The sequence below is a fragment of the Chironomus tepperi genome, unplaced genomic scaffold (assembly GCF_022539635.2).
Source record: "Chironomus tepperi strain 1889 unplaced genomic scaffold, CSIRO-AGI_Ctep_v1 contig_359, whole genome shotgun sequence".
Taxonomy (NCBI): Eukaryota; Metazoa; Arthropoda; class Insecta; order Diptera; family Chironomidae; genus Chironomus; species Chironomus tepperi.
The window spans coordinates 3,564,585-3,588,928 of NW_027226481.1; the positions used below are offsets into that span (position 1 = coordinate 3,564,585).

At 30.9% G+C, this 24,344-nt stretch overlaps 1 protein-coding gene across 3 annotated transcripts in view; it reads right to left on the reverse strand.

The window, feature by feature from the left end:
- Positions 1-24,344, reverse strand: part of LOC139094911 (teneurin-a-like) — a 246,051-nt gene that overhangs the window by 190,225 nt on the left and 31,482 nt on the right. For all 3 annotated transcript variants that reach the window (XM_070646145.1, XM_070646144.1, XM_070646146.1), the window contains exon 3: positions 7,160-7,242. The gene's annotated coding sequence lies outside the window, so the exon portion shown is untranslated. The remainder of the gene's footprint in view (positions 1-7,159; positions 7,243-24,344) is intronic.

A 24,344-nucleotide genomic window follows, 5' to 3' on the forward strand; every position in this document is an offset into this window, starting at 1 on the left:
CAATTAGCGTTCAAAATTACAGAAAAAAATTAAGCATTGTTCCTTGTAACACAAAAAAACCCGAAAGAATGAAAATTCAAACTACAAAAAAACGAAACTTTTTACTGAACTAATTTAAAAATATTTTGCAGTCGTGATCCGAAAAAAGAATTTTTCTCACTTCATTTTTATATATTTTCTTCTTATTTCTCATTGCTTCAAAAAAAAATGGCAAAAGTTTTTGAATAAATTTCATTTGCAGGAAAAGATGCACATTGAATGATTTGGTTGTGAATTTTAATATTCTATTTAGTTTGTATTTAGTTTTATGGAGTCAATATAAGTAGTTTATGGGAGAATTTTTTTTTATTATAGAGACGATAAAGTTTTGTAATTTTATGGAAGGAAGAATGTATGTGCATTTATGGTTTGAAATATTAAATAAGTTTTTAAATTGAAAATGACTTTTTTGCACATTTTTAATAATTTAAAACGTTTTTCAATTTTAATAAATTTTCAAAAAATAAGTTTTAATTTTTAGAAAGCTTTAAATTTTGAAATTTAACATTGAAAGTGGATTTTAAATTTCAATTTTTGTTTTATTTAATTTTTAAAAATTTGACTTTTTTGGAATTTTTTAAAATAGTTATAATTTCGTTTTTGAAAACTTTAAATTTTTGAATTTTTAAAAATTTTATAAAAAAGTTTAAATTTCATTTTTAAAAAAACTTGAAAAACTTTTCCAGATTTTTAAAATTCATTTTTTTATTTAAAAAACTATTCCAATTTCTCAGTCTGGATGACTTATCATAATAAAACATCAACAAAGAACCCAAACTTCAAAGACTTTTGAATTTACAATTTTTTCATCCAACAACATCTTAAGAATGAAAAATAAATTCCTTTATTCTTATTTATAGCATTTTAGTTCTGAATGACACAAAAGAAATAAAGCAAACAGAAAGAAGCTTCGGAATCGGCAAAGCGCTATGATTGTGAATCTACAACACTCTGAGTTTTCAAAGCAGTCTTATATCGTCTTAAGAAAACCAAGTACACCAGAAAAAGCTCAAACGACAGTTGATATTTTTTTTTTTTTTTTCATAAAAAAGTAAAGTAAAATAAAATAAAAACAGCAACAAGGAGAAAGTACAGTTGAAGTAGAGATGAAAAAAAAAGTTTTTTTTAATGATTTCGGTTGAATTTTTTTTATTTTTCATCTTCTAGTATTCCATTCTTGTGTATCTCGCTCGTATCGCAATGCTTTTGTGTAAAACAAAACTTATTTTCTTTAGTATAATAAAAACAATATTGAAGGAAGCTTCCGAAGTTCTTCTACGTTTTCTTCGTAGAAATAAGAGACACCAAAGATAAAAATGAGAGGAGATTGAAATTTATAGAAAAGATCGCATCAGCAAGAAGGAAGGTAAGTCGGTGATGTTGAGAGTTTGAAGCTGTGTAACGCATTTAAGATATGATTGGTAATGATTTCGTTCTGGATTGGATTTTTAATCGACTTAGTCTGTGATCCAGATCTCAATGTCAATCCGAATAGCACAAATTGGATAATCGATCGAAAATCCTGCCTAAGATTGCATGACTCTGTCTTGGTGCTGGATTCAGTTTGAATTTGGCATCTTGCCAGAGTCACTCCGGCTTAGTGCCGAAATTTGAACGATTAGTCGACTTTTGCTATTCGGATATAGTCATTAGTCTATCATCCAGATGGTTCATAACGTACTTCATTAAATCCAGCACGACACCAAAGCTAAATCGGCCTGTCGCCAGACTTTTTACATTTTCTACCCTATGTCCCATCCAGGTCACCAAGACTCTCTTGTTTTTCCCTAAAAACAATCCCACAACACACCATTCCCCCACTTCCAATAACCACACACTAAAACATCTCCTCACACACCCCAAAAAATAAGCGGAAAGCACAAGGAAATATCACCGAGCAGGAAGAAGAAACTAAATGAAAATTAAAAAAGTTTTCATTTTTTGCATCTTTTTTTCTCTCTCTTTCCATATTTTCCTTGCTGATTGTGTATTCAGTCTATCTTACTTTCTAGTCTACATCTCACTCATTGGCATTTTAAATGCCATTTTTTGTGGCTTTCAAAGTGAGGTTGAATGGCTTGTTCGGTTCGTTGTTTGACTTTTTTTTTTTGTGCTAGACTTTATGTTGTTGAGGAAAATGAAAAAGTTTGGTGATTGTGACTGGACAGGGGTGGGGATAGGGGAATGGTAAATAGAGGATTGTTAGAAAATTGGGGAATTTGGAACTTTTGTTGAAGCTTTTCTGAATTTTGGTACCTTTATTAACTTCCTTGTTATGTGCTGAGTTTAAGGCTGCTGTAATGCCAACCCAGCATTCCAGTCACAATTTCCTTCTGTCTCCATCACCTCCAGAATTTTTTTTTTTCTAATTTTCTGATTATCAAGACGATAAAAAGATTTAAAGATCTAACGAAACTTTGTCTCCGACTCATGCTGATTTAAATTAAATTATCTAAGCTGCATTTTTTTTGTTCTCTACTCTACAGCTTGAATGTCATGAGAAAATTTTCTATAAATTTTTTATTTCATTCTCAACTCATTTAAGACATTCAATGGTGAAGTTTCACTTTTTTTTATATGTGCGGAGCTTTTCAAGACGTAAAGCAAAAGTTTTATGTCTTTTGAAAAAAAAAAAAATTTCTTTTCATTCTTTTATTATCGATGAAAATAATAAGTAGAAAAGTTCTGCGTGGGGATAGTCAAACAATTCAAATTAAGAGAGAGTATGAAAAATATTGGAATGTACTTTGCTGACAACTTGACTTGCAGCTGTACAACTTTTCAATGTAATAATCTTACATTTTTAATACATTGAAATGTCATCACATAATGATTGTGAATGGATGTACTTTAATCTTTGGTATTATGGAAGTTTTAGATGTGAAATTAAACTTAACGTGTCATTGGAGTGTTGACTGAATGGATGGAATGACCGGTGAGTTGCAATACCCCCCTAATCCCCCCTTCATCTTCATAATCCACACACTGTTCACTCAACTTCAATATCATTCCTATTTCTACATCATTACACAAAACTTTCCAACTTAATTCATTCAAAAAAAAAAAAAAAAATCAGTCAATATAAAAATTATGAGTCACATGTGTGACTGAATCGTAAATTCATTCAATCAAAAATTTATGAATCATTTCATTAATGTACATTAGACAGACATAAAGTCACAAACATATAAAAGTAGTGAAAAAATCGTCAGATGAATTAGAAATAGGGTCAAACTTAATCTCTCGAGAGGCAAATGATATGAAAAGCTATTAAAATAACTATCATGTAGGATGAAGGAATAAAAAAAAAATTGGAGAAAAACGACCTATTTTGTTCCATCTCCTGACGAGAAGAAGAAATTTCCTAACAACTATAATAACATACATAAAAAAAAAACTTTTTTACACATCAAATGGACCAGAAGGCACTCGACAATACGATATGAGATAAAAATAATTCCCCATCTCATCATTGTTGAAGAGGCATCCATTTGAGAATGGATGAAAATGTGTACGTAAGATGGAGATGAAAAAAAAAAGGCAAAAGAGAACCCGGGCGACTATATTATAATGACAAGAGATATAAATATGTTTATTGTAGGCATGAAAACGAGAGAAATATTAATGTCTCATTTTTACGATAACGCATAAAATCGATGTGATATGGCGTGTAGGTTTGATGATGTAAGGGGGATGGAATGGATGTAGATATAGAGTTTTGTAAGGTAGATGTTAGGCAGTATTCTGTTGAGATTACTATGAAGATGCATGTTAAATTATCCATACCGTTAATTTCTATGAATTTGAAAATTGCTTGTTTTGTCATTTTCTGGAATTATTGGAAGCCTTAGCAACAGTCAGTGCAATATGGAATTACAGAGCATATGTAGCTTTATCTGTTATGGATCAATGAAGCTCGTTAGTAGCGCTTAAGAGTAAACTATCGGCCTTAACGGATAAAGAGTCCATTATTAGGTATCGTAGTGATCATTCTGTGATATGAAAGCATATCCGTAGGCTGTTTGAGCTTAGTATGCTCTGTTCAACTAGTTCAAATTTCATCGTGATTCGATTGATCTTACTTTGAATTAGACAGCCAACAAGTAGCATAAAAAGCAGCAATAGAGCCAGCTTCAGACACCAACTTAAAAAGACCATATATCACAGTTATTCTGTATGATCAGTGACGTAAGTAAGTTAACAATAATTTCTAAGTCACGAATGTGAGTCTTCACAGAACTTTTCACTTTTATCTTTTTGCCAAAAACAGTCATATCTGCATTATCAAGCCAATAAACCATACAATAATGAAATTCCACAAATTCCACTCCCTATAACTTAGCATAAAAATTAAAATTCCATTTGACTACCATCAAAGAGAATCTTCATCCTGCATCCTACCTAAAAAATCCTCTATATCCCCCTAAGACATCATCAACTGTATCATATGCGTCCTTTAGCAACAAAAGGAACAAGAAAAAAATCATAGAAATTTATGTTTTGTGAATAAATATCTAAACACAAACGGCACAGAATAAAAAAGTTCTCTCTTTTTTTCAGCATTCAGCATTAGCATACATTCGAATGAATTGAATTTTGCATATATATCGGATATATTCATGTGTGTAAAGCATATGAAAATTGAACAAAAGAGAAATGTTGAGATAAGGTCATTCACAAGTGTCTTGTGATAATCTTTTTCAAAAAAATTATTTTTTTCCTACCCTCGTCTTTGTTGTTTTTGCCTAATTTACTTTTCATACACACAAGAACCTGTTTATCTAATTCCCTTTCTTCAATATTATCATGTCGTAAATTTACAAAGCTCCTCTGAGGCGTCCTCCTTTAAGTCCTCCAGATTCACATGAGAAAGTTTCTCATTTTTTGGTATGTGCTGTATCTGGGAGACAAATATGAGGGTTCTATATCAAATAGTTATCATGAAAACATCTTAAAATTATAAGTAATAGTTTAGCTATGACATAAACATATAAAAGGGAGGGCACAAAATTTTACTTTGTGGGGGCGTTAAATGTACATAAATAGACACAAAACAAGGCACAAAATTTTAAGCATAAAAGTGATGAAGATCTTGTAAAATTAGAAGCTTACACTTCTTGTGTATTGTATGTCATGTCTATTCAATTACAATGTTGAACAATATTTACAGACTTTATCATTAGCACGTCTTAATGTGTCTTTTATAATACATTTTCCATCCATTTTCCTTATTAAGCCTGTTGATGCATGTGTAGATGTATGGTAGTCTTGAAAAGTGCACTTTTTGAATGAGATGGAATGGAAAATTTAGATTAAATGGTGAATGAATGAATGAATATTGAATGTGGAGATTGAGAAGAGTTTTAAGGATAGTGGATGGATTTCTTAGGGTCCGTTCACATATTAAGTTACGCTCTTAAGTGGGGTTGGTATGTTATTACGCCTTACACAATGGTTGGTAGCACAGAAGAGGGAGTTGGAGGCCGAAAAGTCGATTTTCCGCGTTACTTGTCAGGTAAACTGTCTTGTGTTAAGGCTAAAGAACTTCATAAAATGCGATTAGAGTGAATTTTAATTCAAAATTTTGCAATTTTGCTGTAAAGGCTTCCCAAAATGCGTCATTAATGCTTGTTAAAAAAAAAACAAACATTTCCCAAAATTTCCAAATTTTTAATAATCTAGAATAGCCTCAAACAACCATTTACTCTCCATTCTGCCCCAAATTTACTACCCCAAGCCATTAAAAATTATCCAACTAATAAAAAAACTTTTAAAAAAATCTCCATGTCGTATGCAACAGATGATGTGTATGTTGTGATAAGTAAATGCTACTTTTTTTTCATATACATTTTTATGAGCACTATAAATTCATGATTACGTCAATGATTATAAACTTGCTGATTAGGTTGCACGCTGTGGAGAATTAAAAAACAGGAAGGAAAATGTTATAAGGAAATTGAAGAATTTTTTTTTTTTTTTTCACACGTGACTAAAGAAATTTTTTAACTAAGTACGGCATTTCTTTGATTTTATGCATGCGATGATGTAACAGCATGCTATGAATAATTATAAATTATTAAAAAAGGGTAAGGAATGAAAATGGGGTTTAAAAATTTATTCACGGTAATTTCTATTTATGGAATTTTTACGTGGAAAAAAAGGCAGCATAGAAATTTATCGATGTAAATACCAGTAAATAAGCATTTAAAGAGGTTTTTCTTTTGAAATCGCGATGATATAAATAAATTTGAAATTTGTTTGGAATGTTTGATCTTATTTATATTGACAAAGGTTGATAAAGAGACGCGATTTTTCGTTTATTAAGCAATTAGGAGCTTAAAAATTTTTAATTGGAGACATTCTTTGGAAAAGATAGGCTTAAATGACAAGATATGAGGATGTAATGTTGAAAAAGACTTCGTAGGAAGTTATTTGCTTATTTTGTTGCTTAAAATAGCAAAGTTTTAGGCTCATAGCTAGATGAAATGCGATTTGAGCATCTAGTCATTGAATGAGGCACACCCACATTCATAAAAATCCTTAGAATCATCCAAAAGGCCCTTATTTAACCCAAAAGAAGGAGGGGTTGACCCCTCAACTCAATAATCAAGCTCTACTTCCAGGATACGCCTCTGAGTACAGCTCTGCCTAATCTATATTTTATTCCTTATTCCAATTCACAATTTCATCCAAATTTTCCTCCTGTTAAACCAACTTTCACCAATTATTTCATCAAAAACATTTCAAAGTTCATTGAATCTTAATCCTTTTCCTTGAATTTTAAGGTTTTAATCAAATCCAACTGAATTATTAATTTGAAAATTCCTAATTAAATTTATTACATGTATAATCAGTATAATTAAGTTGATGTAATTCAAACAAAATTCAATTATCATATTATGGATTAAGGACGGAGTAATAAACTATAATAGTGGATTTACTATGTCTTGCGCTTTTATAGCTTCTTAAGATTAAAGTATATTTAGCTATTTTATTTATTTTTACATTTATTTGCAAGTACCCTTATCAACCTTTCCAATCATCCTTAATGTTTACAACATTTTCTCTTGAAATTCAATCTAAATGTCTATAAATAAATAAAGAATCTTGCATTACTTACCATTTGTTCAACAGAAGACCGACAAAAATCCTTCAATACAGTCCTGATTCACAATAATGTTCATTAATAAAAATGTCACTTCGCTGAAAAAAATCCAAAAAAAGAAATGTTTACGTTATTTTTATGCCAAATGCTTGAAATAAATCAGCATCAAAAAAAGAATATTATTTTCATTGTTCTATAAAAAGACTTAAAAAATACAAAAAAAAAAAAAAACGTAAACGGAAATAAAGTCACGTTAGCGGCACTTGATGACGCAATAAAGGTAGAATACGTATGAGTAGCAGTTATAAATACCACAGAGTCATATGATTGCAATCAAATTGTTGCAATTTCCAGTTCCAACATTAGCAATCATACCCAACACAATTCATATATGTATGTACATAAATAATTCATTTGCTATGTGTTTTTTAGTGAATTAATTAACATTTTGATTCCACATTTTTTTTGTGCCATTCCAACATTTCATTTACTTGCCATTAACAAAGTAATTCTGTCAGTAGCATGCACGACCATCAAGCTACAATTGTACAATTTTCACAATTGTATGCAAATCTCTCAATATTCTGTGGGTGAATTGTGTTAGTGACGTATATAATAAAGCTATAACATTTGCATGCTACACAAATATTTTCTTTTATTCCCTTTTTCAGTTTTCTTTCATTCATACTCAGGTGAAAATGAGACACAAAGTTTCTGTTTTTGCTACCTTCTGATTACAGCTTTTGATTGTGTATGCACACAAATCTCCCCATAACTTTACTGCTCTTTAATATTGCTTTAAATGGGCTTTTTGCAGAGATGGACTCGAGTCAATTCAGTCTAGTCGAGTCTAGCTCGAGTCTAGCTCGAATCTAGTCGAGTCTAGCTCGAATCTAATCGATTTTAGCTCGAGTCTAGTTGAGTCTAGCTCGAGTATAGTCGAGTCTAGCTCGATTCTAGTCGAGTCTAGCTCGAGTCTAGCTCGAGTCTAGCTCGAGTCTAGCTCGAGTCTAGCTCGAGTCTAGCTCGAGTCTAGCTCGAGTCTAGCTCGAGTCTAGCTCGAGTCTAGCTCGAGTCTAGCTCGAGTCTAGCTCGAATCTAGCTCGAATCTAGCTCAAGTCTAGCTCGAGTCTAGCTCGAGTCTAGCTCGAGTCTAGCTCGAGTCTAGTCGAGTCTAGACAGTCATAGAGCCACAGTAAAACCACCCCTGTAATAACATATGTACTCCTTATTTTCCTAAATGAAATAAGTTATATTCTGTGTGGTAATGTCGGCATTTTCATGCCATGAACATTCTCATACTGCAACAGAAACAGAAAGTACACATCATGCTATAATAGTTAATGGGAATTTATCTTTCAATCTTTTTATTTCAATTCCACCCGTAAGGAATTTTCCTCTTTGATTTTCTAAATTATTATTTTAAAACGAATTTTCCTCTTTTTATTTTTAATTCCATTTTCCCTCTTCCCTGTTGTTTTTTTGTCTGCGTGGATAAGGAACAATGTACATTTCCCATTTACAATTTTGTGCTGATTTCAACATCATTACTTATTAAGAGGGGTTGGTGTATCAAAAATGTCAATCATTTATAATTAGTTTTTCAATTTATTTTTCATTATTTTGTTATTAAGTAGATTTTTTTAAACATGAAAATTCAATACACTTAAGAATTACATAATGTATATAAAATTTTAATTACTATAATGCTATTTATGTTCTTTCTGGCAGAAAACAATGTTGTGTTATTGAAGTCTGGGGTACTTTTCTCATTAAAATTCGATAATAAGATTTTAATGGGGTGATGGAGCAGGGGGTAGTGGAGTGGAAGTATGAAGGCTTATTGAATGAATTTTAAATAAAATTCAAAATTTTAATTTTCAAAATTTCTTTATTTCAAGCATTTCTTTACAAAATATTCACCTAATTGCACACTTCTTACTCCAACCTTTTATACAATCAAAGCCATAATTCATATCCTTTAATCCATCCTTAAACAATCTCATTCTACATATTTTGCATAACAAAAGCCCTTTTATAAATTCAATCAAGCTAGCCTAACCCACAGTCTGCGGTCATTATTTCAATTTTTCCCTTAACAATCAATCTTTTCTAAGGTATAATACCTCATTCAAGTGCATCAAGTACGCAATCAATCATATTTCAATCGAGTCTAATTAGAATACATAAACACTACGATTCAACTATATTGTAAATTATATCCTTGATTGTACAAAATTACTCAATTTTCATATAACAAAAACTAAAATTCAGAAATTGAATTTTAAATTAATTTCTCAGAAGTCAATCAATCCTTTTGTGGTTACTGACATATCGTTTACGGTTGAGAGAATTTCTCTCAATTGTGGTGGACTTTTGTAAATGAAAATTGAAAATCTGAAAGTAATTGATTACGTATTGTATAGATTACAGTTACAAGTGTGAGGAATGAAGGGAATTAAAGATTAGTTGGGGAATTTGAGGGGAAGTTGTGTGGATGTCTGGAATGTCTTTAAGAGTTGGAAATGTTAGAGAAGCTGTAGATATTTAATTGCTCAGTTGGTAACTTGTGGTAAGGTTGATAACGTTTGGATCACCAAAATCAGTTCTAAATCCACAAAAAGGATGAATAAATTAAGCTAAACTGCAGCAATTTTTGAATATTTTTCAAAATTCTCAACATTTTAAGCTTCAAAATCAATTTTTAAAAATCCCAAATTTTAATCTTTATTTAATATTCAAACTTTCTCAACCATCACTCAATATTAACCTCAAAAGACTTCAAAATTTCACTAATTGTAGCAATTTTAAACATTACTTGTCACCCACTCAGTGATTACTTTAATGGTTTACTTCAATGGTTTTCCAATTAACTAGAATTATTCAAAGAACTCTCTATTTTTCATTCAGTTCACTCGAATTTATCATTTAACTGTGAAAAACTTTTGAAATTTTAAATACCTAATTACCCTAATTGATGCTTTTAAAATGTAAAGTCTCAATACCCCAGGACAAACAGAGTTATTATAAAATATAAATAAAAAATACAGTTCTCGAGTGCTGCTGTTGGAGATTATGGAAGTTGTGATGGTGAGGTTAGTTGGGGATAAGGCGCATATTTTTTGAAATTGGTGGTTTTTTCGATTTTTAAAGGAAATTAAGGCATTTTTTAATTTGAATTTGTAAAAATATTTTAAAATAAAATGTTAAAATTGTTTAATAATTTTTAAAATTTTTAATATTTTGAAACTTCTAGATATACTAAATAAGTTCATAAATTTCCTAAATTTTAATTAAAGTTCGTTAATTTTTTAATTTTTAAATATTTTAAATATATTATTTAAGACTTAAAGTCATGAAAATCATGAAAATCATGAAAATCTCAGCAACGTTCACTAGTCAGCAGTCAGACATACTTAAATCAACATTCATTAATGCTCTCAAAACACACTCCAATAAACTAGATCAAAAAAACTTTTTATTTAAAAAAATGCTAATTCCCATTGAAAGTACACAGTACACCCTCATTGGATCCTTCCATCCTCTATTTATTTTAGTTTGACAATAATTTATATAGCAAATTGACGCTCAACATTCTCGATTTTTATTTTCTGCAATACAGCAATTACTTATTCCCTAGTGATCATTAGCTTCACACTTAACAAAAACATTTTCTTCCATTTCCAATACATACGTAGTAAATTTTAAAGTAGAAAAATAAATTTTTCCCTTCGTCTTCTTTTGTTTTTTTGTGTATTTCTCGACTGAACTAGAGCGTGAAGTATTTTAATCGAGAAAATCGGAGGCGGAAATGCAAAAGGGAGAGAGAGAAAAAAAGGAGTATAAATACCAAGATTTTCAATGTGATTCCCGTGAGCGCTTTGAGGCAAAAAACCTTTATTTTTCACACATATACTCATTCGCTTCACTTCCCTTATTACCGTAAATGAATTTGAACAACGAAAAGCAATAAATTTATCACAATATCTCACTCCTTTAATTCTCACTCTTGAAATTTATTTTTTAACGGTTTTACTGTTTTTTTGTGAACATATTTGAGGTTATGTGTTCATTTTTCAACTAAGATTAACTTTAAAGATGCGGAATTTAAAGGTTGTTCATGGCAGTTTTCAATATGATTAAGGTTAAATTGAATGAGTTATGCCTTGTGCATGCCAATGTCAAATTTGGGTTCAAAGCTTTAGGAACGTTTGGAAATTAAGGAACTCGAAAAATGGTGCTTATAGACCGGCATACCTATCCCTAGCGTATCGTTTTGTAACAAACCTGATGTCATGAACCAAATTGACCTTCTCCTCATTTTTCTTAAGTGTTACGTAATTTTCGATCCGTCCCTAGTCATAATCTTCAATATTAAGTTAGATTTCTCTTAAACAAATCCAATATAAACCCTAACACTACCCAAACTGACCCAGAAGCTTCAAAAACCTTGTATGCAGGTGCCACTTCCTTATCTCCCCCACATGCTCCTTACTAAAACTTCCCAATTACTTATCTTCCCCATTTTTTTTTCTCAAACTTTCCAAAACTTTTTCATTTAATTCCTCCCACCTCAAAATTCCCTCTTATCTTCAAAGACAATAGAACCACACTATCGTAAACTATGTGACAAATAAATTTATTTTGCATGATAGACAATTTCTCATGTATATCCATAAACATTCATGCATGCATAGCTAGTTTATTAGGAGTTACAAAGCACCAACCGCTCTTACAATTGGAACTCGAAATAATAAGAATGAAGGAGCAAGAAGGAATTGAAAAATAAGGGAATAGGAAAGCATATACACACACAGAATGGGGCAATTTCCTGATGTGATATAAATGTCCTCAGCACGAAATCGATAAAGAAATGAAAAGAGAGGAAAGAAAAAAACTTTTATTCCAATCACCATTGCCATAGAAAATAAAAATATATGCCGGAGATACTTTTAGTTTTGCATTTATGTTCACACCGTGAAGGAGATTGGATGATTTGAGACTGAGCTTCAAGCTGTTCCTTAATATTGAGTTAAACTTAAAGCAACACTTAATTATTGAATTAATTTTGAAGCTTTGACTTAATATTGAGTCTATATTGTAGCGTCGACTCAATAAAATTCAATAACTCAAAGCAACGACTCAATTAAAAGCATATATTAAAGCCACGACTCAATAAAGAGCCTATATTGAAGCCACGACTCAATAAAGGGTCAAAATTGAAGTCTTGACTCAATATTGAAGCAATAACTTAATATTGATCCAAAACTAAATCGACGACTGATTATTGAGTCTATATTTAATCATTAACTTAATGCAGAATCAAAGTTGAAGTCACGACTGATTAAAGAATCAATGCTGGAGCAAATGCTTAATTTCAAGTCAATCCTACAGCATCGACTGAGCCAATATTGAAGTTAAAAGTCAATTTCCCACCAAATTCCAACTTAATAAACTTCAATTCCTACATACAACGGCTCGACTATCCAACAGTCACTAAACACCATCACCACTTGTTTCCATTACCATTCTCATGCAGGGTCGTTGTTGTAAATGTTGGCACATTTGTAAAATGAATAGAAGATCGAAAGAAAGAAGAATAAAAAGACTTCGAAATTGAATGAAATTTTTCATAGATCAGACTCATCGGTCCTATACACATGTATATAACCTCATTCATTTTACAAACGATTCGAAATCAGTCAATTCCAATTTAACTCCTCTGGGGCAATTGAGTATGTTTCATGTATAAAATTGCATGGCACTAGCTTGTCCAGCACATTCTATATCTCTTTTTTTTTGTGCCAGCAATTTTATTTTTACACTTTTTTTGTGCTATCCATTGCCTTGGCGTGAAAATGAATCGAAAAAAAATGGCATGCATTATCATTAAGATACTATCGAGTATGCTTTTGCACGAGTTAACCATTTTTCTTCTTATGTGCCCTTCCTCTCACTTCTATTATTATTATTATTATTATCGGTTTCCACTTAACAATTTCTTTCTTATTCTACTTTTACTCAATGTTTTTTACGTAATACATTTTATACATACATGGATCTATGTGATATGCTCATACATTCATATATTCATTTTTGTAATGCTTCTTGAATGATAAAGGATAAGGAGAAATTTATGCATGAGAATGAGAGCGATTGGGTTTGGAATTGTGGTTTAATAAAAATGTGTGAGTTGCTTACTAGGTTTGAATGGATGTTAAGCATGAAGTGATATTGTTGGATTAACTGATTGTGAGTTTTTGACCTAAGATTAAGCTATTGTCTTAAAATTGAATAAAAATCAACTTATTTCCTAATGCTGATTCAAGATTGAATCGGCGCTTTAAAATTTAATCAATATTAAGTCGTTGCTGTCAATTGTACTCAATATTGAGTTGATGCTCTAAATTTGATTCAATATTGAATCGTCACTTCAATTTTAAGGCAAAATTAAATCAACGCTTTAGTATTGAACCAAAATTAAGTGAATTTCAAGTCACTGCTTCAAAATTGTGTCAAATTTAAATCATCGCTTTAAAATATCATCAATAAATCACCCAAAATTAGCTCTATCCGTTATTGAAGGATGCTTTCCCTATCAACAAAAAAGTCAAATATGCAAAAAAAGTCTCCCTTCACAACACAATCATCCCGATAAAAAGAACTATATGACTAATCTACATCCATTGAACATAAAGAAAAAGTAAAAGAATAGGATGAATATATATATAACACGAGTAATCCATCCATAGAGAACTCCTACATCTCATATCATCGATCCTATTGAATTGAGATCAAAAAGTTTGATTATCAGATAGAACTATGTTCATTTAAAGTCTTCTCGGTTCTCTGTTTATCCGATAAATTAAGGGGTTAAGTGAGTTTCTCATTCCGTTCGATAAGAAAAAAGAAAAGAAAGAAAAAAAATTATTGCATAAGAAAGAAAACCAATTTGGGGCTAGGGGAATTGAGAAAGAAGGTGGAATAGAGAGTCAAATGAAGAAGAAAAAAGTTCTTCTTTACAGTCATGTCCATGCAAGCATATCAGTATATATTTAGACAATTCGAAAAAAGTGGAAAATAAAATAATGAAAGAAAAGCAATAAGTAAGGAAATGCTGTAATGTAAGTAACTCCCACAAAACGAAAACTAAGTAAAAGAATTGTAGGAGAATATGTGAGTGATGGTTAAGGGGAGGAGGAAGCTGATAAGAATATTCAAACCGTAGATACAGGATTTGGATGTTATTTGGATTACATTTGTATAAGACAATTATCTGAGGATACTCAATTGAGATAATATGAGTGTAATTAGGGAAATGAGCAAGCTTATGTACCTGTGGTGCCTAAGAAGAGTAGGATCTTGGGTATCGATCCCTACTGACTTCTGTGGCCAAGTGATTAGGCAAAGGACCGAATATTTGTATCACTCTTTTGAATGATACAACGTGGATTCGATTTCCCTCAAAGACAGGTCTCACAATCTTCACAAAGAGTCACACGATGCTCACGACATTACAATATCAAGCCAGTAATACCAACAATTGCACCAACTTACAGTAAATGTAAAGCAAATTGCAAAATTCATGTCGAAAAATTCAAGAACAAAAAAGAAACTTTTTTTCCATGTCATTTACATCCTCTTTTTACATCACAGCATTACAAATAAGTTGCAATTCAGTAACTACATCAACACATGCTTTTCATTATCATGTAACAATGCTCAAAGTTTTGCCTACAATTAATTCTCGATAACTATCTCACCACAAACAGCAGAAAAAACTTTTTTTTTTATTTGTTCATTTCATCCTTACATCCACGACAAAATGAGCTGAGGATTTTTAATGAAAAATTCTTTGCTTTCTTTACACTGCAATAATAGAATGCATAAACATGTATGTGACTACGAGCTGTCTTTTTATGGTAGTTGATAAAGATGGAAAATTGTAAATGAGAATGAAATTTATTTTTTTCTGTTTTGCTTTGGAATGTCCGATGTCTATCTGTGTGAACATTATTGTGAATATTTAAGAATCTCAAATGAGAATTGAAACAATTTGTGAAGTTTTAACACTTTTTTTTTTGTTCTGTGCTGTCGTTTCTACTGTTGTCGGTATCATCAGAGCAATATGTGATAGTTTATTTGTTTTAAGGGACAATTTTTACAGTTGAAATGAATTCTTTTTTGTGTTCTGTGAATTGAGATGGTTGAGTTTAGGTGTGGGCAAGAGAATGCTTAAGTTTTATTTTGTAGAAATATGATAATGGGTTCAGGCTGGGGTTTATGACTTAATTTTTGAAGATTTAGATGGAATTGTTGTGGGAAAAATTAGTTTTAGTTGTTTTTGGGTATTTTTGCTTGACATTAAGGGATTTAACTAGTAAGAGTGGATTAATGAAGTCATTTTTTGGATGTTTGTACTTCTAGTCCAACTCAGACTTGTAAGCCCTCACTCAAATCAATCAATTAGACTTTATAATGAGTAGTTTTCGATCCAAATACTCACAATTCAAAATCCACACTTAAATATCCAACTAGCATGAATAAAATCACTAAGATAATGAAACGATCCATTCCATCTACACACATCATCTAATTCCCATCACACACCAGCCCTCCGGCATTATACTAAACGAAAAGATTCAATATTGTTTTTATCCAGTCCTTCAACAAAAATATACCAAAAAAAAAAATTTCTTTCATCAATTCCACATCCCCTCCATCATCAACAATAGCAAAGATATTGAAAACTAATCGATGCTAAATCAACATCAATTCATCCTCTTTAAAGACAAAAAGCTGTTACGTAATAGAAATATGATTGCCTTTGAGTGCTGACCACTTTACCCTCAAATTTCAGACAGATCCAGATGTAGACCGTAAAGAAAAAATGAGAAAAACCTCACACTTAAAATTCAATAAGAAATAAATATTTTGAATGAGATATCAAATAGCACATCATCTTGATATTGTTGTTCTTGGTGTTGTCTGTTCTATGAGAAATGTGTGTAAATTTTATGTAAATTGATTCAAGTAAGAGAAACGAGAAGGATATAAAAATATATAAAATAAAATAAAAGTTTTGGGGGTTGAAAGGATGGTGTGAATATTGAGATGTGGGGAGTAAGGATGATGATAAAGATGTTCATCGAACAAAAGAGAGCAAAATGAGGTTAAACAAGGTTACATTAAAATTGAATTGAACAGAAACTTTTCTAGCTTGAATTTTTTTCTTTATTTTTAAAGTTGATGGAAATTTTTAAAGTTTTTTTAATGGATATGAAGGGAAATGGGATGCAGAGTCATTCTAACTGTATTAAGACACCAGATAGCATCCTACATAAGCACTAGCTGTACTCTAGCAAGCACACAAGCTGTCCACTAGCTGCAATCGTCGTGAAAGTGACAATAAAGCCTTTTGGATAGAATAATGAATTAACAGAACGAAACAGCAAGCCTATCTCAGCCAAATTGGTCCCAACAACCTAAAGCAACCGACCGTTTACCCTCGACACCCAAAAAATATTCAATGAACTAGTTGTGATTTTATATCAAGTTGTGATTTTATATCAAGAAAAACTTTCGTAAATGTAAATTATGTAGACATGCTTTGTTTTGTCTTCATTCTTGAATAAATTGTCTGTTGAATTCAATTTAAATTGTAAATTTTGTAAATGAACTTTATTGAATTACATCATTAGTAATGACGTGAGTGTGTTACAATGGAAAAGACAAATTAGTTGTGAAACGTGTATTTTTCTTTTAAATTTTAAATGTCAGTGAGAAGCAACAAAAAGAGAAATGTTTCTGATAAGAGTGACGCAAATGAAAAGAGCTCCTTTAAAGGCAGAGTCCGAAGTCGACTCCTTAGCACTAAATAAAAGACGCCTCCGTTTGGTATCCTGTTAATTATATATGGCTTCGTTTGGTGTTACTTAAAGAGCTTTGGAGCAGCCTTGAAAGCTCAACGGTGGAGTCTGCTTCAATTCTGTCCAAGTTGTGTCGCTCAGAATTTTTTTCCTGTTTAAATTGACCTTTATCCTTACTCCCAATGTAGGATAAGTTCTCAAAAGCAATAACAATGATTTAATTGAATTCAAGCTTCACAACGCATTGTGGCAAAAAGTAGGCACTGCCTAAAATACCATAAAAATGGTTGTTTATGAGAATCCTTCATGAGTATAATTTGATGATATTTTTCCCTCTAAAAAATAGCAGAGTTAGGAATCAATATATTGAATTTCAATAAGTTTTCCCCTGAATTTCTCCCAAAAAAAATCATGAATTTTATCTACAAAAATTTATTCAGAAATTTCTCATCGTTTGATAAAATTGTAATAAAAATTCATCTATATTACAATCATTTTCTCAAAACTTATTCTTTTGTGTGAACCTTGCACATGCTATCCCACTCATCTAAGCATATAAAAGCAACATTTGACATTCACATACACATGAAATGATCAAATTTATTATGTATTTTTATTGGATATGAAATTTTGCATCTGTGTCTGCATACATTAATGTGTATGTGATTTAAAAAAACCTTTTGTATACCAATGATATCAAACAAACTATTCCATGAACTCATAAGCATTAATTTCATAGTTGTTTGAAATTTTTGATACCCCACCATGTATAACTTTTTTTTTTATGACTGAGCTTAAAAGCATGCATCACTTTCTAATATTTTGTATAACCATACATATTGAGAAATTTTCTTCTATCCATCTACATGCATGCACATGAATATTTATTATGTTTATTCATGGCATCAAATGAAGAAGTTTCTGTTCACATTTTTTTTTTATCTGACGGAGTTTATTAAAATTTTTAATTCACACCCAGACCGTTCTCACCCACAAAAAAAAATAGAATCAGGATAGACCTTATTTATGCAGAAAGTTTTAGTTTAATTCACGAAAATTTTCTTCTTCCTTTTCGTTGCTGATAGATGAGAAAAGCTGATTATCAAACACAAAAAATAACTTTAGTCTTTTACCTTCATATGAGCTTATGCAAAGCGTATCTAAGTTACAATTTTAATTAAAACTACTTGTCATCTGCATAACTAATTAACAAAATATACTCATCAATTTAGAAAAGGTACCTGGAATGTAGATTTTTGCTAACTTTGTTACATGTCAGCATATTTTGTAGAGACTGAAAAATTTTTTGTGGATGAGAATCTCATTTTCTAGTTTGGAGCTAGGAGGGATTTTTAGAAGCAGGGATGTAGTTGTTAGTTTAGAGTTGCTGTGATTTTTAATTAGATGTGTCAATATTAAGCTATTATCTTAGAAAGATGGGATTTGAGAATAATATAGTCAGATTAGGGCATTCTTTAGGGTCTTTAAATTTTAAAGTGCTTCATTTTGCGATATATGGCTGACTCTAGCGGTATAATGTGTTGAACTACAATTTTTACCATAATAATTGGTCGAGATAAGTCGCCGCCAGGACTCGCAGTCCACTTGATTTCTTATTTGAATTCAAGTCGACTCAGGATGTCTTTTCAATTCAAAAATCGAGTCAAACTCGAGATACGGTCGCTGCAGTAGGCAAAGACAACTTTGGAGACTAACTGGTAGAGAGCATGCTTTTATTTTACTGAAAGAATATTTTAAAATGGTCTTTTTTGCTGTTAGGGGCATCTTTCCGTTAATACGGCAATATAGCGGTGTCATAGCGATTACGTTGTGCATTTCGGGTGATGATTTAAGTTGCAATCTCAATGATTAATCTTATTTCATTACATTTCCTTAATGACTATTAAGCATTTCTTTATATAGCCAATCTTCAAGATAAGAAAAGTTGTAAAAACTCAATATAAAAATACAAAATAGATTAAAAATGTTTGCTAATGTAAACAACACAAGATTGTATTGGATATAACTTTATATGGGCGAAAAACCTCACTTTATTCCTTTATTTTTCATTCATCTTAATATAAAAACTTTCTTATGTCAATAATAAACGTCAAGTGATCAAAGGACTTGCTTACTCCAACAAGAGCACTGCTGAAACAGTTTGATGGGAAAAAATAAAAGTTTTTCTTCATCTACATCGTTGTTGTGTTCTATACACAGATATATGCTCATATTAAGTCTTTTGAATTAATGAACTTTTGAGTTTATTCATGGATTTTTTTAAACTAAAAATCTGAAAATTTTGCATTTTCAACCTTCAACTCCCATCTTGACGTTTCCGTGTCCTTTATCTTTAAAAACCACCACTTAATTACTCTCAACTTTCCACTCATCCCACAACAACCACATCTATATGATGCACTTTGAAGAGAGCAAATAAGTAAACAAAGGAAAAGAAGTGAATTTATTACTTTAGTATGGATGAAAATTGTTTTTACATTTAAATTGAAAATGGAAGTGCTGCAATAAAGACAGAAACTTTATCATCATGTCGTGGCTTTGCGTTTGTCTTTGATGTTGAAATGATAGAATTTCTTGCATTTTCTTTAGCTTGCATGAGGAACTGAATCTTTGATAAATGTTTATGTTTAAGATATTAGATTGCAAGTGAAGTTGGATCTATCGATTACGTTTGTGGAGGAAATACACTTCAGAATCAGTGACAGTTCCTTCATAACAAGCTGATCAACTTTCTTTCCTCACAACTTCAATGTCTTTGAACTAAAATACTTAAAATTCCAATTCCATATGCCTCAAGATCAACAAACTTTAGCTGTTAACTGAAAATAATAGCAAAACATTCCCACACAACACATTCAATTTAACAATATATTCGAAAACTTTCAAACATATTTCCAATTTTATCCACTCAGTTAACTGAAATTCCTACAAGCATCATTTCCATAAATGGCAATATTCAACATACTTAATTGATTGTTCTGTTATGAATGTATTTTACATGAATGCATTAAACTTATAAAAATGCAACAACTTCGAAGCTCATTTCAAGTTTCTCATGAGAATGTGAAATTCTAAACTCTGTCTTATGCAAATTTCTCATCCTTTTCAGTTTTATATGTGCATAAATAGAAAACAGAACACAGAAAAAGTTCATTGAAGTGCATTTAAAATGATGTGAAAGAGCATCAAAAACATAAAAAGGAGAGACAAAATCTTGATGGAATTTTTGGGTTATATTTGGATATGGCGCATATTTTGTAAGAACTTATGAATCATTAGAAACAGTGTTGAAAAGGATTTCGGTAATTAGGAGACGTAAGCTAGCGGTAGAGCCAGATTTAGGAAGCGTGAAAGGGATGTTATGGATCGCAATTGATCTGTACGATCAGTAACGTAAGTAAGCAATTTTTAGAGCTAAGTTTTGGAGAGAATCCTGAATTTATGAGACTTATTTAATGGTTTATTGTCTGATCTAATAAAATCTGGGACTAGATGATCGACATAACCTAAAATATGCCTTTTTGAGTCGGTTGCTTATTTTTCTTAGGATTGTACACTAAATTGCATAACTAGAAGTATGTCCAAGTATATTAAACTCATACCGACGCACATTCAAGTGAGTATACTCATTGTCAGTTAAGAAAACAACCAATAATCCCTTAATTGGCATCTGCAGTTACTATTCCCAAGACAAACTGCAGCCACTCAAAGCAGAATCTTCAGAATAATTTAGATTAGAAAAATATTTACATCCACATTGTATTAAAACTCATTTCACTCAATTTGTAGTTGTGAGAATGGCAGTAATTAAAATTGAAGTAGCAAATGAGCTGAAAGCTTCTGCATTGCAATTTTATTTAATTCCCTTTTTTTTTGTCATGAAACTAAAAACAACAAAATTAAAATTGAGTATCATGACAATGATGCTGACGATGATGATGATTTTTAAAATAAGAAGGAAAAAGAAGGAAACTTGGATGTAATTATAAGTATAGAAATGACACATTTGAAGTGCTCCCAAAGTATATATGCTTGAGTATGACGAAAAAAAAATAAACTTTCATTTCAACAATATTTTCTGCTCCATTAAAAAGTTTTACGTACGAAAAAAAAAAATTATGAGAATTTTGAGAAGTATAAACAATCTTAATTGTTCGTGTCGCAGACATACGACATAATGAACAACCGAGACAGGATTCATTATTTTTTATATATTTTATTTTTTCCAGGAGGTTCAAGTTCTTCATTTTAATTTACTCTCTTGCAGCACTTTACCGCTCTAATTTTTATGTGATATTTTTTTAATGTGTATAAGGTCTTAATTCCATCACTCCGTTTTGCTTCTATTTTTTTTTTCGTTCACTTATTTATGTGCTTTCTACCCAGTTTGTGAGCTTACAGGTATACTTCTATTTGTGGACTTGTACAGAATCGTAAAACTTCTTAATTAGGTGAATTTACGAGTACTTTGGTAAAGTAATACTTCTTGTTATTCTATTAAGTTTTGATTTGAGTTGATTGATGAAAGGAGGCTTAATTAAGGAACGGTATTTTGGAACTTTGTTGAAACAAGATGAATTAATGATGGTTTGGAGTAATTATTTAGTCAGATTGATATGTTTTAAGTGTGCTGGATGGTGCAGAGATTAAGATTATAGTCTATGGTCGGCACAGTGACAATATTATGATTTGGACAGGTTTCAAGCTTCTTTTATGTTGTATCTATGGCTGATAATTCGTTTGTGGATCATTTGAGGATTGATGCAACCTAATACACTCTTAGGAGCAGTCGAAGTTTGTGATTTTAAGCGTTTAAGCATATCTTAGATAAATAGACAACATGACTACAATTTAGAGATGCTTTCACTTTAGTCCGGAGTCTAGCTATTGGAATACGGACTTCCAAAGTCCTACTAAGGTATCTCCTAGTGTTATGTATCACTTCACCCAATCTAATACCCTAAGAACCCATCATATTTTCCCTGTAATGTCTTGTACTGTATTTGGATAGCATCACTAAGTGGCCCGCATAGAGCCATGACTCAAATCATCAAATTCAATTAAATTCCCCATCAACTAAATAGAAAGAACCATTTCTTTTTCCAACTGGGCATCATTTCTTCTCGTCATCATTAAAAGCTTCTAATTTTCTGTTTCTGATATAGCAAGAAGAAAAGCGGAAATATGGCATAAGAAAGCAAGCAGTAGCAATAACAGAAGCAATAGAAGAAGAAAAATAAAAGTTTAATTTCATTTATTAGTGAGCAGAAGTAGCAAAAGCAATACTTTTATATTAAATAACAACTTTATGCTTCATCATTATCAGAACCAATATTATATGAGTGCAGGAATGAAAAAATATGTGAATTAGAGATGAAAATTAAGTATGAGTTGAAGGAATGATTATTAAGAGTCGCTTATATATTATGACTGTCACATGTTATGATTGATTATAGGTACAATTTTTCTTGCCATCGTCATACTTTTATCGGTAATTTGATTGATGTATTTTGAGTTTTATTTGATTTTCGTTATTGGATTTCATGATATAACACATGAGAAGGAGACTTTGAAGCTTTTGCTGCTCCATTTTTATTTTGGAGTGGATTTTTTTGAGGAGTTTGTGTTAAGAGTTTTGGGGACATTTTGTCTATGATCACGGATTGGGTTGATTTTTGACAATTTCGAGTCAATTGGGGTTTGAAAAGGGCTTGTTGTCACTGAACAACTCCTATAGTCTTCTATCAATCTATTGCAAGTAGGAATTAGTCTAATCTGAGCAGCATAATCCGGTTAACCGTAAAAAAATGGGTCAAAATCAGTCTTAATGGTGCCACAAGGACAGATTCTCTTATTACCGGCAATAAAGCAACGTACACGTACCCTCCCGAACACGATGCGGTTTAACGGGTCAGTGACATGATCTAGATTCATTCATGATTGCCAGCATATAGACCCAATACTGTCTGGACTCAATCTTGCTCTGGTTTAACTCATATCTACATCAAACTCATTGTACACATATCAAAATGCGTCATAATTCTCTATATATCCATTACTTTCTATTCCTTATCCAGTTCCATTGAATTTCTACCGCATGGATTGAAATTAGATTTATCATTTGAGATTACGCACATATATATTATTATTTTTTTGTTCGCTGAAAATAAATATTAAATATTTACAGCATCAATAACCTTTCCTTCTCGCTTCTTCTTCTTATTATTATTTTTTATATTTAATATTTATTATTGATTAAGAGGCACTCGTGCTTGAATCGATTTTCTCTTGTAATGATGTAGAATGATATATCACACAATATTGAGAAAATTATATGTCTATATGTTTGAACATGAATCTTTTATAATCAAATCAATAAAATGAAATTATTAAATTATAAATAAAGATTCAATATTAATGATGCAATATACGCACATGTATATTTATGATCTAAATCATACATGATGGTTTCTAAGTAAGCCTTAACAAAATGGAGGGTCAATAAATTTTCTATTTCGTAAAATGTTTTTTTTTTCCTTTGTTGTCAATGATTTTATTGTGATTGACATGTCAAGTAAAAATATAAAATTGTGACCATAGCAACTGAAGTGACTACCTGACACCCTTCAATTTAATAAAACCTTTGTCAAATATTGTCAATTTATTATATTGAAAATTGATTGAAATTAAAATAAAATAAAACTTGAAAGGTTTTTTATGATTTGATTCAATTGAAATTTGATTGCTGGATGATTTGAGTTTTGTATGGTTTCATTATAGGAATAAGTTTTAATTGATAAAATGCTATAAAATGTAATTTGTGCACAAAAATTATACCACTTTTAAGTCTTCTTATTGTAATCCCTTTAATTGATACTTTTGATGACCATTTTGATTTTTCAAGCTCAATTTAACTCCCAGAACTTTAAAATTAAACATATTGCAGCTAATAAAACAATTTACATCCCAAAAATTCCCATTTACTCCCTTTAACATTACAAGAATTTAAAGAAAATTTTTCAAAATACCATCATACATATGTGCTTCAACCCATCAGAAATTTAAGCCACAAGACCAATTCATTTCGGTATTTCATGAATGAGAAAATCTAAAAATCTTTAAAATGATTTTTTCCATAAAATTGCCATATCATTAAAAACGAGTATATTTTAGAAATTATGTACTGGCAAATGTGAAAAGAAAGCAATAAATTTATGCAAAAAAACATAAAATTAAAAAAAATTGGATGCAAACGAGAAGAGCTTGTTATGGAAATAAAAAGAATTTAATTGCCAGCTAGTTTTTGCACA